Source organism: Pelodiscus sinensis, chromosome 27 (genome assembly GCF_049634645.1).
Source record: "Pelodiscus sinensis isolate JC-2024 chromosome 27, ASM4963464v1, whole genome shotgun sequence".
Classification (NCBI taxonomy): Eukaryota; Metazoa; Chordata; order Testudines; family Trionychidae; genus Pelodiscus; species Pelodiscus sinensis.
Window position 1 is genome coordinate 17,195,182 of NC_134737.1, and position 9,804 is coordinate 17,204,985.

A 9,804-nucleotide genomic window follows, 5' to 3' on the forward strand; every position below is an offset into this window, starting at 1 on the left:
TAATTCGAACTAACTTAGTTCAAATTAATTAATTCGAACTAAGCTAATTTGAATTAGTGCATCTAGATTTAAAAACTAATTCAAATTAGCATTTTGCTAATTCGAACTAGCATGTCCACACTGAGTGGACCCTGAACAGAGGTTAAGGATGGCCGGAAGCAGTGCCGGCAGGGCAACAGATGAGGACTTAGAGTGTGGAGCTGCTGCCTCAGGCTAGCCGAGGGCTGTGCTTAAAGCAGGGGTGTCCAAACTTTTTTCAACGAGGGCCAGATTTGATGAAGTGAACATGCGTGAGGGCCGACCATTTTGCCTGACATTCTTTGAACCATTAAAATTAAACGCAAATTAACTATTTTTTGCAAAGTTTATTGCAAACGGCATACTTTTCATTTCGTCACATGGATGACAAATCTAAACAGGTGTTAAATCACTCTGCCTTTCATATCTGAAGGCCAGATGAAAAAAAAATCCAGGAAGCTGAAATATGTGTCAGGAACATTGTAAAGTACATTACATATTATTGGTAATAAAGGTTGTCTGTCAACTTTTAAGTTAAAAAAATATGAACAGGAACATAACACCAAGTATACATGTTGTGTCCAAATATATTTATAACTGATTTAGACCAACTGACATTAACTGAGATTTTACAATGTATTCATCTCAATACATATGGATTCGTTGGGGGCCATAAAAGATAGATATTGCCAAATTACCTGGGGGGCCGTATTAAACCGGAACACGGGCCGCAATTCGCCCGCGGGCCGGACTTTGGACATGCCTGGCTTAAAGGGTCCCGACCTCCACCCCGGACAGACAGTTCTCAGGGTTCCCCGCTTGCAAAGCAGTCCTGGCTTGGAGTGCCCTGAGTGCCCACACTCGGCACATCCCCTGCAGCGGCACTGCCCCTGGTGGCCCTGGCGTACCCCTGCCACAGCTGCTTCACTTTAATGCGCACCTGCTCCCGGGAGCGCCTGTGTCCCTTGCGGGCCATGGCAGTCGCTATGCGGCCGTAGACGGCTGCGTTCCTCCTCCTAGTGCGGAGATCTTGGAGATTGGGGGCCTGCCCCCAAATCTCAATGAGGTCCATGACCTCCGCACTAGTCCAGGGGGCCGCGCGCCGTCTACGGCCCCTGGCTGGCCCCTGGGTGCTCGGGGACTGGGCAGGGGACGGCTCGCTGCCACTGGCTGCCTGGCTCATGGTGGCGCCACTGGCTCAGGGGCAGACACTGCTGGCAGGGCTGTCTGTCTCCAGTGCCGTCTGGCCAGAGTCTACCCCTTTAAGGGCCCGGGGCTGGGGGAGAGGAGAAGAGTTTTCCTGGTTGTGCCCAGAGAGGCCACCAGGGGGAACCTGGGAAGGGCTAGCCTCCCACTAGTTCGAATTAAGGGTCTACACAGCCCTTAATTCGAACTAGTAAATTCGAACTAGGCTTAATCCTCGTGGAATGAGGATTACCTAGTTCGAACTAAGCGCTCCGTTAGTTCGAATTAAATTCGAACTAACGGAGCGCTAGTGTAGCACCTATGAAAGTTAGTTCGAACTAACGTCCGTTAGTTCGAACTAACTTTGTAGTGTAGACATACCCAACTTGTGGAACTCCTTGCTGCAGGAGGCTGTGAAGGCTAGAACTAGAACAGAGTTTAAAGAGAAGTTAGATAAAGTCATGGAGGTTGGGTCCATGGAGTGCTATTAGCCAGGGGGTAGGAACAGTGTCCCTGGCCTCTGTTTGTGGAAGGCTGGAGATGGATGGCACGAGACAAATGGCTTGGTCATTGTTTCGGTCCATCCCCTCCAGGGTCCCTAGGGTTGGCGCTGTCGACAGACAGGCTACTGGGCTAGATGGACCTTTGGTCTGACCCAGTACGGACATTCTAAGCTCAGGGTCGGGGGTCTCAGTGGACCCCATTGATTTTCATGCCAACCTGCTCCTGGGTGGCCAGGCTGGCAGCTCTCCTGCCCTAGACGGCCACTTTCCTGTGCCTAGTGTGGAGGTCATGGATGAGGTCCACGATGTCTGCACTAGACCAGGCGGGCGCCCGCCTCTTGCGGACCCGGGCAGGCTCCCGGGAGCCGCCAGCCTGGTCCCGGGAAGAGGCGGAGGGCTGGGTGGCAGCAGGTGGCTGCTTCGAGCCGTGCCAGGTGCAGGGTCTGCTGGCTGGGTGCTGGCAGGCTTGCACCTGGCACGGGCACCGTAGCCAGCCCGTGCCCCTTTAAGGGCTCCGGGGCCGGGAGGGGGGCAGACGAGTTTCCCTGGTGGTGCCCAGAGTGGCCACCAGGGCAAGCTGGGGAGGGCTAGCCTCCCACTAGTTCGAATTAAGTGGCTACACAGCCCTTAATTCAAACTAGCTAATTCGAACTAGGCATTAGTCCTCGTGCAATGAGGTTTACCTAGTTCGAATTAAGCGCTCCGCTAGTTCCAATTAAGTTTGAACTAGCGGAGCGCTAGTGTAGCCCCTATCAAAGTTAATTCGAACTAACGTCTGTTAGTTCGAATTAACGTTGTAGTGTAGACATACCCATAGCGCCTTTCCCCCAACACACCTTGTTTACACCCTGTAAACTGGGGCAGAGGAGTATCTGTATGTCATGTGCACAGAATCGTGCTATGGGAATGCCCAGCTGGCTGTTCAAGCCATCTGTGCTGCACCTTTGCCATACCTGAGTGCTGCTAACAGGCAGGATCAATGGGCCAGTTCTGGCTGCCAGTGTTTGGTGAAATCACTCACAGGCACACATTTTCCTGGCCTTGTGGTTCCTGTGTGCCAAAATTCATACCACATTCCCGTGTTTAGTTTTGACCATTGGCTGGAAGAAACATCAGAATTTGCCCTTGTGCAATATCTGGTGCTCCATCACTTTCATATCTAATACAAAAGACAGGACTATGCAGCACTTTAAAGACTAACAAGATGGTTTATTAGGTGATGAGCTTTCGTGGGCCAGACCCACTTCCTCAGATCAAATAGTGGAAGAAAATCGTCACAACCATATATACCAAAGGATACAATTAAAAAAAATGAACACATTTGGTACATATGGTTGTGACAATTTTCTTCCACTATTTGATCTGAGGAAGTGGGTCTGGCCCATGAAAGCTCATCACCTATTAAACCATCTTGTTAGTCCTGTTTTTTGTTTCAGCTACCGCAGACTAACACGGCTACATTTCTATCACATATCTAATACAGGCTTTCTTGGGACACTGTAACATTTTTTGTGGCACTATGAATTCAATGATCTGCTAGTTTTTCATATCTACTTAATTGATAGGATCCAAAATAAACCAATGTGTTTCACTGAACAACCAATAGGCTTAACCAAAATTTTTCTTATTGAACATTAAAGTCCAGTGGCATCCATATTTCCAAGTGTCTCAGATACATTTTCCATAAATACCTGTCCTTTTTTACCACCTTTGTCATCCTCCTCAGTATCTTTCAACATTATTGTTAATCCAGACACCTACTTCACCAATTTAGAGTTCTACTGATTGGTCTGGGAGGATAGCAAAGCGATGAAATGTCACTGACATAGTGTAAGTCTTTTCCTTAATCACCAAAAGCACAGCAGACTTCATCATCCAAGATGTTTTGTCTTTGGAAATATGAAGCCCATTGATTTAACTGATATGAGAGGAAAGATCTTAGTCATAGAAGGTACTGTACAGCTCATAGCTATTGTCTGTGTGGTTTCTAAGCAGGTATAAAAGAAGCTGGAAGTCAAGACACATACTGTCATTGTGAGTGGAACTTCACTAGAAGACTAGCTGGGAGACAGATCTGTGCTGAGCAGGATTTGACCAGGTACTCTTTGGATCCACAGTAAGTAAATCATATGTTACCATTGTACTTTTGTATCTTTGATTCACAGGCTATCACAATATTTATCACAATATAAAGATGCAGCATGTCCATTACGTACAATCAGACTACTTATATACTGAAGAGTCCACAGTATCATATGTTAGATATGATGTATTTGAAAAAAACAGAATTTATAACCATTTGATCTCTGATGCCTTTTTTTCCATCTACCATGGAGATCAGTCTAAAAAAAACCTGGCATGTATTTGTGAAGAGTGAGGTAAAGTTTTCCTGTTCGCCCATTTGATATAGTTTCTTTGGCTACGTCTACACTGGCCCCTTTTCCGGAAGGGGCATGTTAATTTCAACTATCGTAGTAGGGAAATCCGCGGGGGATTTAAATATCCCCCGCGGCATTTAAATAAAAATGTCCGCCGCTTTTTTCCGGCTTTTAGAAAAGCCGGAAAAGAGCGTCTACACTGGCCCCGATCCTCCGGAAAAAGCACCCTTTTCCGGAGGCTCTTATTCCTACTTCGAAGTAGGAATAAGAGCCTCCGGAAAAGGGTGCTTTTTCCGGAGGATCGGGGCCAGTGTAGACGCTCTTTTCCGGCTTTTCTAAAAGCCGGAAAAAAGCGGCGGACATTTTTATTTAAATGCCGCGGGGGATATTTAAATCCCCCGCGGATTTCCCTACTACGATAGTTGAAATTAACATGCCCCTTCCGGAAAAGGGGCCAGTGTAGATGAGCCCTTTATGTATAAGAAAAATGGAACACCCTTCTATCCAGTTTATTATCCAAATTCGTCCAAAACCAATCCATGTTGGACGATGCTGAAGCTGGACTTGAAATGCATTTATTCCAACATGACTTGTTTCTGAACAAAATATTTTGCATCTAAAAAACTTCTATAACCCTAATTTATATAGAAAATAGTTATCTTTGTTGTATATGCAATTGTATGTTGCCTTAATATACGCCAGATTTTCCTTATAACAGTCTATCGGGAGCACTATTAGTAAAATGATAAGATTAATTCAGTGTTTAAAGCCATGCACTATAAAGTGGACAACTCAGATACTGTGGTGATAAGATAGATAGATTGATCGATAGATGATCAGTGTAGATTTGATTATAGCAATAATTTACATTAAAATGAATAATTGGACATACAGTTAAATTGAGCTAATTCGTTCTTCCCTAATCCACAAACCCAATAAATCTCAGAAAAATTTGCAACAGTTTCATCTGCTTCTCTGCAGAGATTTACTAGCAGAGCTGTGTAGTCTTGTACCAGTGGCACAGGCTGTGCACCAGACCTGGATGCCAGTGACTCCTGTCAAGGCTGGATTTACAGCAATGTGAGAGAGAAGACTCTGGCTGACCATCTAGCTGCTCTTCTGAGAGGACCCATTACAATAGAACTAAGTCCCAGAGTTCTTACTTGGTCTGCTACTCAGTCATTGCTTTTAGGGTCCAGTGGGGGTGTATGCCAGGTAGGAGACAGCTCTGCCCCTCCCCACCTGGCCCTGGGAGGAGTTTTTCCAGCAGGAGCCCATTATTTGCTGCCTCTGGGCGGGAGAAGATCTGTTCTCCTTTGAGGGGTTGAATCACAGATTATAGGATTTGGGATTATAAATAGAGTCACACTTCGTATTTCTAACTTCCTATACAAGAATGATACATGCACACAAATAGGATATACACATTCAACAGATTGTAACTGTAAAGTTGAAATGTTACATGACCAGTTTTGCATAAAGCATCTTTGAGTTATGCATATTCATATACAAATGCTAATTTTCAGAAAGCATGTGGGGACCCTGTGATACACCCACTTGTGCCACTGCTTGCCCCCACGCATGCCCCTGCACAGAAGTCAATGGCAAATTAAGGATGAGTCCTGAGCCGTTTATTCCAGTCCATCCTTACTAGGCACACATCTTGTTGGATTAAATTAGTGTGATCTACTGTGCTGGCAGAGGCACAAGAGCAGTTACTAAGACGCCTACTACACATGGAAAAGGCACCGGACAGAATGAAGGGTGCCACTGAAAGACAGAGCAGTCTGGTAATAATGTTAATCTTTTACTGTTGTGTTGAGCAGATACACAGGAGTCAGAAGATGCCCCTGTCCCGAAGATCTCTGCAAATAGTTACATTCCTGCTCATCTTCTTTCTTGCTTGCTTTGCAACAGCTGAAGACACTGAAAAGTAAGAAAAAAAAAAAGCTTTTGTGGCTAAAGCTGTTACTAACCTGCTGTGAGTCAGCTGCTTGCTCTTAGTCTGTTGGGCTGCATTGTCCACCCACCTCACACCCTAGGTAGCCCTGTACTAACATGATACTAATACAATTTGGTAGCATTTTAATCCACTTTGCACAGTAGAGAATCAGGCCCTCAGTATTGTTAGATCATTAATGTGTGATTTGTATGTTGCTGTTACTTTTATACCACAGTAAAAGCAGTATAGGAGACACCTTGTAATACAGCATAGTAATCCAGGCAAAGGTGGAGTAACTCAAAGAAATTATGTCATAGAGACTAAAGCTGCAAGTACCGGCTATATCTCTATTAGACAATGATCCTAATAACATTCCAGATCTGCAGCCTGTTTCAAAGCCAGATACACAGCTTGAGCCTGTTGTGACACGCAACCAAATCTAAACTTGCTGAAATCTGGGTGCATTTGGCTTGTATCCAGATTTTCAAGCCCTGCATTCAGGTGTGTTTTGGATCAACAGTTTTGCTCAGGCTCATTATGGGTTTATAGGGATCAATTCTTCTCTCACTTTCACCACTGACTTCAACTGAATTATTTGTGATTTACACCTGTGCAAGCAAAAGAAAATGCATGCTCATAAAGTTGAGGTCTGGATCTGGGAATTGGGGGCCTATATCTGGACCACTGAGCGAGCCCAGGTTTGGGGGTTTGCAGAGCTGGGTTGTGTGTGCAGTTCTGTGACCTTGGGAGAGTTGCATCCCCCGACCCTGTGCCTCAGTTTTGCCATTTCTCAAAGGCAGATCATGATAGATACCTAGCTTTGGGAAACACTCTGGAATCTGTGTATGCAACCCAGCCCCATGGGAGATGTGAGCACAGCCCTGACCATTCCTCTGCTTCCTAACGCCATTCCTTTCCCACTGCAGCAGGAGAGCAGTGACGGAGCACCAGTTCATGCACGATAAAGGAAGAGCACTTCAAGGCCTGAAGAGGCTGATGTGGCTTCACAACGCCATAGGTGGTGTGCACACTGCCAGTGCCAGAGACATCTCGCCAACCGATTCCTTGTGGGACACGCAGAAGAGCCAAGACCTCCCTGACTTCTATGACAGTATCAGCAGGGACGAGATGCCGAGGCTGGTGAAGCAGCTGCTGCTGGGACTGGCAGAAAAGGAGCAAGCTTTCCCTGTGCTAAAGAAAATGGATTTGAGGCAATATCTACAAAATCCAAAGGGTGGCTGGAGCCTGCAAGACCTTTCTGAGCTATTTCAAGTCAAAGACCATGGTCTGCACCGCGCAGACAAAGAGCTCTTCCCTCTAGACTGACCCCAGCTCAGTCTGACCATCGCTTGAAACGTGAGACCTCGTCTTGAGGATAAGCCCTAAAGTAAAGGTGAACTGCAAGGCTACGTCTACACTGGCATGATTTTCCGGAAATGCTTTTAACAGAAAAATTTTCCGTTAAAAGCATTTTTGGAAAAGAGTGTCTAGATTGGCAGGACGCTTTTCCGCAAAAGCACTTTTTGCAGAAAAGTGTCCGTGGCCAATCTAGATGCGCCATTTTTGTGATTGTGGCTTTTTTGCAGAAAACAAATCTCAGCTGTCTACACTGGCCCTTTTGCGCAAAAGCTTTGCGCAAAAGGGACTTTTGCCCGAACGGGAGCAGTATAGTATTTCCGCAAGAAGCACTGATTTCTTACAGTAGGAAGTCAGTGCTTTTGCGGAAATTCAAGCTGCTGATTTTCCAGAAAAACTGGCCAGTCTAGACACAGCCCAAAAGAAAAACGTTTGCACCATTTACTGCTCTTTGACATTGCATGGACAGCCTCTCACAGGGCCAGCGGCTCCCCTCAGCTCACAGGCTGAGTAAGAGGATTGTGTGCCAGGGAGGTCTGCAGAGGCCAGAATTTTCCCTTGCCGAAAATGCAACTGCTGCCTCCAGATGACAGCGGTCCCTGCAGCTCTGGCACACACTCCCACCGCCCCATTTGTTAAGCCACTTATCTGCTAGGTCTGCCTGGTGATAGATCCACATGGTCCTGGCTCTCAGTGCCCCATTTGCAGGGTTGGGTGCAGGTAGGATGAGGCCCTCTTGCTTGAATTTGCCACTTCCTAATCCATCTTTCTACAGAATCCTGCACCTGTTCCCTGTGTTCATGCCCTTTCATAACCCTTGGCCAAGCTGTGGGGTTTATTTTTCTGGGTGTTTTTTATCTTAGTGATAGCAGCTCCACACCTCTCACTTTTTCCTAGAGCATTGGAAAATATTTGGCGGGTGTAATAGCTGGAGGTTGGAAGTTGATCATGGCTGGTCGCAGCCAAAGGGTTTGCGTACACGGGGAAAATGGTCAGCATAGCTAAAGCAGATTATTGATACCAGAATAAAGCCATTTTATTCCGGAACAGAGTTGCCATATGGGAAATTATCCCAGCATGGTGACAGTGATATTATTCTGCTCTGACTCTGCTGGGCATTTTCCCCAGCTCGACACAGCATCACCACCTTGCACCTTTGGAGAAATGGAAGAGAGCAGCTTCCAAGGTCCCTATTTGATATCATGCTTCAGGGGCTTCTCAAGTTTTCCAGAGTACTCCAGGAAAAAACATAGAGGAACACATGAACAACATATATATTTTCTTGGGGAAAACCAAACTTTATGATGGCCTCTCTGCATATGCCAAAGGAGCATTAAGGGGCACAAACACATTTTTATTTTGCTAGTCACCTTTAATGCCAAATTTGCCAGCTGTGTCTAAGCAAAGCAACATCCAGTTCAGTTGCAAAACCAACATTTCAGATACTATATTTTTATCATGCTTGTAATAATGTATCAACGATTGGGGATTGCACCTGAATTCATTGAAAATCCATTGGCCGTGCATCTGCAGAGGGCAGGAGTGCATTACTGTCTTACACAGTGCGAGAACTAAGACAAAAGTTCTCAGTGCCATTGAAATTAAAAGGCTTGAATCATGTTATTGTACTTGATTTACTGTAGAAATATCAATAAAATAAAGCAAGATTATCTTTGGCTAATATCTCTACATATTTGTAATTAACATGAAATCACAAGTGCTCTTTTTCTTCTATGTACTGAGGTGGAGAGAACTGGAGGGAATATGAGCTTCTAAAGCCCCTCTCTCAAGAACAGTCCCAGCTGACAAAAAGCAGAAGTCACGTTGAACACCCAACGCAAAATGAGTTGGATGTGTCAGACCTGCTCCAGGATGTTAGTTTGTCCTTAGACAGGGCTGTGCTTGGGGTTTATGGGGCACGGCGACAGGGTGCCCTGTGCCCAGCAGCAGCCGGGGGGAGGGCAGCCCTGGGTCTAGAGATCCTCAGCAACTCGCCCATTCAGTGTCTGCAGAGATGCCGAACCGAGTCCCGAGGGTAGCGCGGGCAGGGCAGGGCCGAGCGGCCGGGACGCGCTGGGAGGCTCCTGCGGGCTCGCTGCCCCGCTAGCAGCTTTTCACTCCGAACCCTGCGCCGCGTGCGGGTCCGGCTGCAGCTGGGAGCGAGGGGGCGCGTGGCCCCAGACCGGCCACCCCGCGTGCCCGGAGTTACGGCGGGGTAACGCGCATGCGCCCCGCGAGCATCCCGGAGCAGGGCGCCGACCCGTTGCACAGGCTGGCGGGGTCCCCGGGCTCGTGCCCAGCCGGCTCCTCAGGTGGAACGATCGCGCGGCCAGCGGCAGCTGGGCGGGGCGGAGTCACAAGCCTGGTCAAGGAGCGGCATGCGCATGCGCACCGCGCAATTTCTCTTCCTCCCCCCCGGGGC